At 37.6% G+C, this 9,183-nt stretch overlaps 1 non-coding gene across 1 annotated transcript; it reads right to left on the reverse strand.

Annotated features, from left to right (window-relative positions):
* Nucleotides 1-7,567: 7,567 nt before the first annotated feature.
* TRNAP-UGG lies at nucleotides 7,568-7,642 on the reverse strand. Its single transcript has one exon. It is a non-coding gene; the product is annotated as a tRNA-Pro (tRNA).
* Nucleotides 7,643-9,183: the final 1,541 nt, after the last annotated feature.

A 9,183-nucleotide genomic window follows, 5' to 3' on the forward strand; every position in this document is an offset into this window, starting at 1 on the left:
TATTACTATAAGAAAACATAGGGTTAGGGTTTGATTGGAAAATAGAAGGCATTAAAAAAGACAATTAGGATTAGGGTTTTGATTGAGAGAAATGAGACATTTCCAAAAGAAAACATAGTATTAGGATTTTGATTCAAAAATAGGAAGTATTACTAAAAGAAAATATAAGATTATGGTTTTGATTAAAAAAAATAGTAGACATTAAGAAAGAAAAACATATCATTTGGGTTTTGATTAAATGATAGGAGTCATTATGAAAAGAAAATATAGGAGACATTATTAAAAATTAGCAGACAATACTAAATCCTATTTTGCAATCAAAACATAAGGTTAGTGTTTCGATTAAAAAAATGTGACATTCCCAAAAAAAATATAGGATTTGAGTTTTGATTTGAAAATTTAAGGCATTCTGAAAAGAAAACATATGATAAGGCTTTGATTTAAATCTGATAAATAGGAGACATTCAAAAAAGAAAATATAAAATTAAAGCATTGATTCAAAAATAGGAGACATTATCAATAAAAAATTGGATTATGATTTTTATTCAAAAATAAGAGGCATGCCTAAAAGATAACATAGAATTAGGGCTTTGAATTAAAAATTGAAAAATAGGACACATTCAAAAAGTAAGACATGGGATCGGGGTTTCGATTCAGAACCAAAAAATATGAGATATTACAGAAAAAACATACAATTAGGATTTTGATTAAAAAAACATACATTCTGAAAAGAAAACATAGAATTCGAGTTTTGATTAAAAACCTAATATAAGTAAACATTTTGGATAGAATACATAGGATTAGCGTTTTGTTTCAAAACAAAAAAATAGGAAACATTCCGGAAAAAAAAAACATAAGATTAGGGTTTTGATTAAAAACTAGAAGACATTACTATTTTTCAATCAAAACCCAAATCCTATGTAGTCTTATAGTAATGTTCCTATTTTTCATTTAAAATCCTAATCCTATGTTTTCTTATAGTAATGCCTCATATTTTCAATCAAAACTCAAATCCTACGTTTTCTCTACGGAATGCCTACTATATTTGAATCAAAACTCTAACTTATGTTTTCCTTTCGAAATGTGTCATAGTTCTCAATTAAAACCATAATTTTATGTTTCTTTCTGGAATGCCAACTATATTTAAATCAAAATCCTAATCCTAAGTTTTCTTATCGGAATGCGTCCTACTTTTTAGTTTGGAATGAAAACCCTAATCCTTTGTTTTCTTTTAGAATGTCAAACATTTTTTAATGAAAATCCTAATCCTTTATTTTCATTTCAAAATGTTAACTATTTTTGAATAAAACAATAATCCTATTTTTCAATCAAAACCCAAATCCTATGTTTTCTTTTAGGAATTCCTACTATATTTAAATTAAATCCCTAATTTTTTTTTTTGGAAATGTCTGCTATTTTTGAATCAAAACACTAATCCTACATTTTCTTTTGGAAATGGCCCCTATTTCTAACTTTTTTTAATGAAAACTCTAATCCTATGTTTACTTATAGTAACGTCTCCTATTTTTCAATCAAAATCCTAATCCTATGTTTTTTTCCAAATGTCTCATATTTTTAATAAAAACCCTAATTGTATGGTTTCATTTCAGAATGTCTACTATTTTTTACTCAATACCAAATCCTATGTTTTCTTATAGTAATGTCTCCAATTTTTTATTCAAAACTCTAATCGTATGTTTTCTCATATTAATGTCTCCTATTTTTCAATCAAAACCCTAATCCTATATTTTTGTATTTTAGGAATGGGTACTATATTGAATCAAAACCCTAATCCTATGTTTCATTTCATAATATCTCCTATCTTTCAATAAAAAACTGAAACCTATGTTTTCTTTCCTTAATGTATCTTATTTATCAGTTTTGAATCAAAACCCTAACTAATGTTTTCATTTCCAAATGTCACCTATTTTACAATAAAAAACCTTATCATTTCTTTTCTTTTTGGAATGTCTGCTAATTTTTAATCAAAACCCTAATCCTATGTTTTATTTTCGTAACGCCTCCTATTTTTTCATAAAAGCATAAATCCTATGTTTTCCTTTTCGGAATTCCTACTATTTTTAAATCAAAACCCTAATCTTATGTTTTCTTATGGGAATGTCTACTATTTTTTAACCAAAACTATAATCATATGTTTTGTTTTCGTAATGTCTTATATTTTTTAATTAAAACCATAATCCTAAGATTTTTTTTAAATGGCTCCTATTTTTTAATCAAAACTCTAATCTTATGTTTTCTTTTGGGAATGTCTACTATTTTTGACTCAAAAAAATAATCCTATGTTTTATTTTTGTAATGTAACATTTTTTTTTAATGAAAACCCTAATACTAATTTTTTTTAATGCCTCTTATTTTTTAATCGAAATGCTAATCCAATGTTTCTTTTAGGAATGTCTTCTATTTTTGAATCATAACCCTAATCCTTTGTTTTCTTTTAGAAATGTCCTCTATTTTCCTTTTTAATCGAAACCCAAATCCTATGTTTTCTTATAGTAATTTCTCCTATTTTGATTACAAAAATAGTAATGTCTCGTATTTCTCAAAGGAACCGTATGTGAGACTCTCACGTCATATGGCTATGTCCCAGAATCTGGACCCCCCTTTCCTTTGACCAATGGGTCCTCGAACCTATGAAGAATGAATTCATTCATTGATTCAAGGTAGCTTTAGCCATTGATTGAAGCGGTAGAAGCTAGTCGCCAGAAGCGAAGCGATCTTCGTGGCCAGGAAGAAGGCCTTTTTTTAGGCGTGGACACTATCGCAAAATGAATGAAGGAAGAAGGCCTCCGCATTAAAAAGACTAAAAACGATAACGAAGTGAAGCCAAGCATTTGACTTTGATTCCCTGCGAAGAGGCAAGGTATAAAAAGTTTAGGTTGCTTCACTCAATGTGGATTACCTCACGAAATAGCAGTAGAGCTTTTCCAAACATTTGTAATTCGTGGTCTAATCAGACAACATGTTGCTTCTAACATGGGATTTCTAAAGTCAAATTCGGGAAAAATAACTGATTGTATGGGAAATACATCAAGAAGTTATGCGAGGGCATCCTATATTGTTGAGGAGCGTGCTATTTGTTTACATGCCTTCCAACCCATTTTAGTAAAGGAGCGTGCTATTTGTTTACACCCATTAGTTTGTAGAGGCTTCAATGCAAACTTTGATGGGGATCAAATGGCTCTTCATGTACCTTTAATAAGTAAAGTATAAGTATATGAAAGCAACATATTGTTGTAGTTCCTATGATGCACTTGGAGCTTATCGGTAAAAACGAATCGATTTAGATAGTCCTTTGTGGCAACTAAATCAATGTGTCATTGGCTCAAGAAAAGTTCCCTTTGAAATTCAATATATATGAATCTTTTGGTACTTATCAGGAGATTTATGGTCACTATATAATTGTAAGAAATGTAAAAAAAACACTGTGTATACATTCGAACCACCATTGGTCATATTTATTTTTATCTAGAAGCATACAGGGGTTTTGTCGGACCTACTCATACGCTATCTAAACTAATAAATTATATTAGGTGATATCCGTGCCGTGTGAATTCGGGTCTCTCCAGTTTCGCTGGTTTAAGAATTCCTTTATTTCTGTGTGAATCAAGATTACGTGAACGAAGTTTTTGAATCACTGACTCAAGCCATGGACTAGAAGTCTGGTACAAGACCTCCTCGATAGAAGCTCGAGCCATAAAAAAGATTTTTTGGATCTTGTGTTCGGATGTCAATTCTTTAGGTCTTTCCTTTCCTTAAATGGTTGAAAGGGAACCATATATATACATACTTCCCGCTGGAAGGGGGAAAGGAGATTCACTCTTTTATGTAATTAGCCTTTTTATACAAGCTCTTTATCTAGTAACATGATGATATCCCGAAAGGAATCGAGTATCGGTGAGGGCATGCATCATTGGTATTGGATGTATCGTTAGGGTTGTGCCGAGTCAAATCCGCTTCCTCTTATTTTTCCCATTGCGAGAAAGAGATCCCTTACCCCCGCTTAAAAAATGATGAATATGTGGCTACATGTACTATGGATCCTCTGACTCCCAACTGAGTTGCCTTCCCAGGTCTCACCGGTCTTGCCTATAGGTAGTGATGTGCCTCGAGGTGGCCATTTCTTGTCCCACTGCTGGTGGGTAATCCGCTCCTGAGTCATCATTTTGCTGTGTCTGGCCCGTTCTCTAGGCACTTTTGGTAGGAAGGGACTGTGACAACGTACATGCTTCCCTGGTCCTTCTCATCAGTTGCAGGATTTGGTAGCCCGAAATTGACTTGGCTTCGCCAAAAGGCCTCATCTCCAAAGCCCCACTCGCGAGGCATCCCTCTTGCTGTAGGGAATCTCCCTCTTGTGACATGCTATGTTTTCCTTCTCCATTCCCAAGTCAAGGGTGAGTCCCATGCATCAGTTTGTTGTGAATCACGGTCTCACGCACTAATTCCTACAAGTGCCCATAGTAGGCCGGCCGCCCTACCTAAACCAATCATCATATCAGTCCCTTGGCACCATTATTGGAAAGGCTCAGCTTCAAAATCATACATGGAGCTTCTGCCTCATACGGCTCCTCTAGGGATGGGGATAGGCCCAGCGCAGGCTTGTGCACTTAAGGCTGCTCTACATGACCTTAGTTGAGCATTTAATTAGAGACGCCAATCGCAGGTTCGCCAGAGGAGAGGGTCTTGCGAGCAAGATTTCACAAACAAAGCCCACTTTTATAAATTAGAAATTTAAATTAAATTAAAAAGTTAAATTAAGCTAGCCACCTTACTGATAACCGCAGAACGAGCAATGAATCCCCAACGACAAAGTGGCGGGGCATTTTCGGGGAGTAGCTCTCTTCTTCAGAAACTTCTTAACACATAGACTAAGGGACCTATCGAAAGGTGATTGAAACACAAGAAATGGGGACAACCAGAGCTAATGATAGAGGCAAGAACACTTGCTGGCCAGGTCCCATTAATTGATCATAACGATATCATAGAAATGCTACATGGATCCATATATATAGGAATAGAAAAGGAATCCCATTGATACTAAACCAGATCGAGCCCGGGATCTTCTTGGAAATGGAAAGATCTTGGATAGGTAGCCAACCTCCTAGAGAGAGCGATGTGCATGGACCTGGTGAGTAGGGATTTAGCTCTGTGGATCACTCATCGGGCCTGATAGGTAGTTTTATCACACCCTTCTGAAAGGAACCTTACGTGAGACTCTCGCGTTATAATGCTCCGTCTTGGAATCTTGACCCCACTTTCCTTTGACCAACGGGTCCTTGAACCTACGAATAATGAATTCATTCATTGATTCAAGGTAGCTTTAGCCATTGATTGAAGCAGTAGAAGCTAGTCGCCCGAAGCGAAGGGATCTTCCAGGCCAGGAAGAAGGCCTTTTTTCTGGCGTGGAAGCTATCGCAAAATGAATGAAGGAAGAAGGCCTCCGCATTAAAAAGACTAAAGAGGCATGGAAGGCCAACTACAAGACTAGGACTATAATACAAGTAATGAGCAATTCGGGATGACCTGCTAAAAAAAGAAAGGGCGATCATTTATGATCGAGTTTGTTATCATCATCTTTGATCCCAGGAACAGAAAGATTAACCATTCATTTTGTTGAATCTCAAGAGCAATCTCATTTTGAGAATGAGGAGCAGTCATGATGGAGTAGCCTATCATGTTTTGAGGTTTCACCTGTGTTGACCATGAAGACGCAAAAACTTCTAAATCTATGGCTTTCTATATTGGACAATCTATGACTGGTCCTGCACTCCATTAAAAAAAAAAAGAAAAAACCGATTAGGTTGCCACTTGAGAGTTTGCTCTTTCTGGCCTTGAGCTGTCTTGACTTATGTGCCAAGCAAGGGTTAGAGCGTAGCTTTCAACTTAGACTAGCTTTACCAAGTGCATAACAATGATAGCGGTCCCCAGCAGAGATAAGAGATATTGGTTTGGTGGATAGAGCCTAGGTCGGCAAGCCTAAGCCTCCTTGAAAGAGTGCGTAATAGCTCGCTAATCGAGAGCTCTTCCACGGAAGACAAACGTGGCTAAGCGATCTGCCGAAGCTATGGGATATCAAAATGCATCGGTAGGGGAGCATTCGCCTTAGAGGGAAGCACCCGCGAAAGTAGTTGTGGATGAAACGGAAGCGAGAATGTCGGCTTGAGTAAGGCAAACATTGGTGAGAATGCAATACCCTAAAAACCTAATGTAAGGGTTCCTCCGCAAGGTCCATCCACAGGGAGTGAGTCAGGGCCTGAGATCAGGCCAAGAGGCGTAGTCGATGGACAACAGGTGAATATTCCTGTACTACCCCTTGTTGGTTCCAAGGGACGGAGGAGGCTAGGTTAGCCGAAAGATGGTTTTTTTTGTTCAAGGACGCAAGGTGACCTTGCTTTTTCAGTGAACTAGAGGAAATGCCTCGAGCCAATGTCACGCGTAGGCGCTGAAGTCGCTCAAATGACCTTCAACAATGAGATTTGGAAATCCAATTCTTTCTCCACCGCTTCCTAATGAATGCTTGATATGAAGGGATTGCCTGGGCTTCCCTGCATCCGATCGACTCATACCTCCTAGCCCTCTCTCCAGGATCTCATTCAATAGATCCAACCAATTTCTAGGGTAGATAGAAGAGTTCATCCCCTGCTTTTTCCTTTCCTCCACAGGCACCAAAGATTAAGAATTCGAGAAAGAAAGATTGTAAGGTGAGTTTAACAGCTTCGAAGGAAAGGTAAATAGCCCCAGTCGGTCATAAAGGAAGGTAGCGCGGAAGCTACCACTTAACAAATACCAACCACTACAGCTCTGGTGTTCGCTTTCACCTAGAGGTGCATCGGGCCTACTTTCTATCTATGCACCACTTATTCAGGAAGGTTAACTTACCCTTTCTTTTTTTTCTAGCACAGATCCTGCCAGTCCACTCCCAAGCCTAGATATTCGTCTTCTCTTTTGTGGTCTGAATCTAAATGAAATCCAACCATTATTAAGACAAAGGCAGGCCTCCTGTCGGGTTTTTTCCACAAACTTGCAGCTTTGATTCGAGTGGCATCCAAAGGTTAGGTCATCTGCATACCGTGCATATCGGTGATTTATCCCAATTCGGCTTGTAATCATTTATTGAGGTATATGTTTGCTAGAAGAGAAGATAGGTTCCATCTCTTTTTCGTGCATTTTTGTATTAGCGAACTTTCCAAGGCCAGGCTTCGCATCAATGACAGAATCGATCATCAGCAACTATTCTGAGTCTTTCCGTCATCTTATCTTGCCTGAGAAAGTCTAAGCATTTCCTCACACATATGCCTATGGCCTTAGGCAAGCGCCTTGATCAAAGTTTGAAATTTCTTGTTCTAGTTTCATTAGCTGAACTTACTTTGACGGTTGGTTTGGTTGAGTACTGGGAAGAAAACCTTACCTATTTGAGTACCAGTCAATGAATGATTGATTAATTAGCAAAGCAACAAAAAATGAGTTTTGAGGACATTCAAGTGTATGTACTTTGTTAAGTTAACGGTCGAGATTTATATTTATTTGTATTAGCTGACTTAACAGAACATCAAGATGACAGGATTCGAACCTATGGCCCTCTGTACCCAAAACAGATGCACTGACCAGACTGCGCTACACCTTGTCTCCCCCACGGAACATATAGATCCACCCGATCTATAAACACTCGAACCGAACTTAGCCACCCCACTTTGGGCACAGGGACTCGAGAACCACCGCTTTTTGGAAATCTGCTGATCAGCCTCTTTCACTAGAATTTCATCCTTTATCTGGCTTACTCTTGGCTATGTGTCCTTTATCTGGCGCTACACCTCGTCTCCCCCCCGGACAGAAGGATTTTGAGTCCTTTGCTCTAACCTGCTGAGCTACCTGAACCACTTTCATCGCTTCTGAACTGAAAACAGAGTTTTGGAAGCAAGTGTTAAGCATATGTTTCTTATCCGAAATCTCCTACTCGAATTGGGCTTGTGATACAAGCTGAGCTACTGAACCTTCAGCTTTTCTTATATATGAAACCACTTCTTGCAGTTCTGGTAGTATCTTTTTTATGAAGGTAGTCTAGTCTATCTACCCGCTAGTGTAGTCAAGCAAGTCGGTAAATTGCTTAGGCTTAGTCAAGTAAGTAAGCCAATCTCTTCACTTTGGTAAGTGAGGTAGTCTTTCTTGTTAATCAGGTAAGTGGTACGCGATCAATCTCTTCTTCTTCTTCAAAGACATGCTGCTCTTGAGATCTGTTCCATTCTTGCTCTAAATTAGTCATGAGTATCAACACACCCTTACATAAGAAAAAGATCCGGAAGTCTCAGAGGACTAATACCAAAAAATTTGGTGACATCAATCCAATTCTCATATGAGAAAGAAAAACTTATGTCATGACCAATGAAGCAAGAGTTAGATATCGTTTAGAGATCTCTCAATTCATTTCCTTTCCATGGAGGAAAAAGAAAGAATTACACAAGAAAAAAATAAAAGATTCGAAGATAAGAAAAAAATTTAAATTCATTTCTACCCAGAAAACAAAAAAAGGACTCCCAATCGGTCGCTCAGTCATGGTCTGCTATTTTGTTTTATCAATACTCGACCTATCTACTTATCGTATTTTTGCCCCTGCTCGCTAGTTCCGTAGAAGGTCTCTCTCTTGTACATTAATAACATCTAAAGTCCTATTTTCCTCCTATAAAAAAGAACTTTTCAGTATCCCTTTGTCCAAAGGAAAAGATCTATTCCTGAATGGCTGACACACCAATAAAGCTGGCAAGGGGGACATTTCCTCTGGGAGGGATGAAAGAAGCAGAGATATTAGACTCAGCCCGAGCTTGACTAAGACCAATAAAGTTTAAGTTAAGGCGAGTTTACAGGTTTTATACCTGCATTCGAGAAAAGTAGAGCCAATCAGGAAAGATAGGAACTCCATAATTATTATTTTATCTATTTCCCAGTCCAACTGTTGATTGGATGCTTTTCTAAATGCTCTCCCTTTACAGGTGCATTACTCCTTGGATGAGGAGCCACCAAAGGAGGATCCCTCCCAATGGGTTTTGAGCCTGGTAAAGAATACAAGATGCTCGAGCATCTTTAGAAAATCACTGCTCCTCGAGCTAATCATGAAATAAAAAACCTACTCTCTTCAAGGTTCTTAAGGGTGCCATGGTGGCCAATGATCTG

The sequence above is a fragment of the Dioscorea cayenensis genome, chromosome 20 (genome assembly GCF_009730915.1).
Source record: "Dioscorea cayenensis subsp. rotundata cultivar TDr96_F1 chromosome 20, TDr96_F1_v2_PseudoChromosome.rev07_lg8_w22 25.fasta, whole genome shotgun sequence".
Lineage (NCBI taxonomy): Eukaryota > Viridiplantae > Streptophyta > Magnoliopsida > Dioscoreales > Dioscoreaceae > Dioscorea > Dioscorea cayenensis.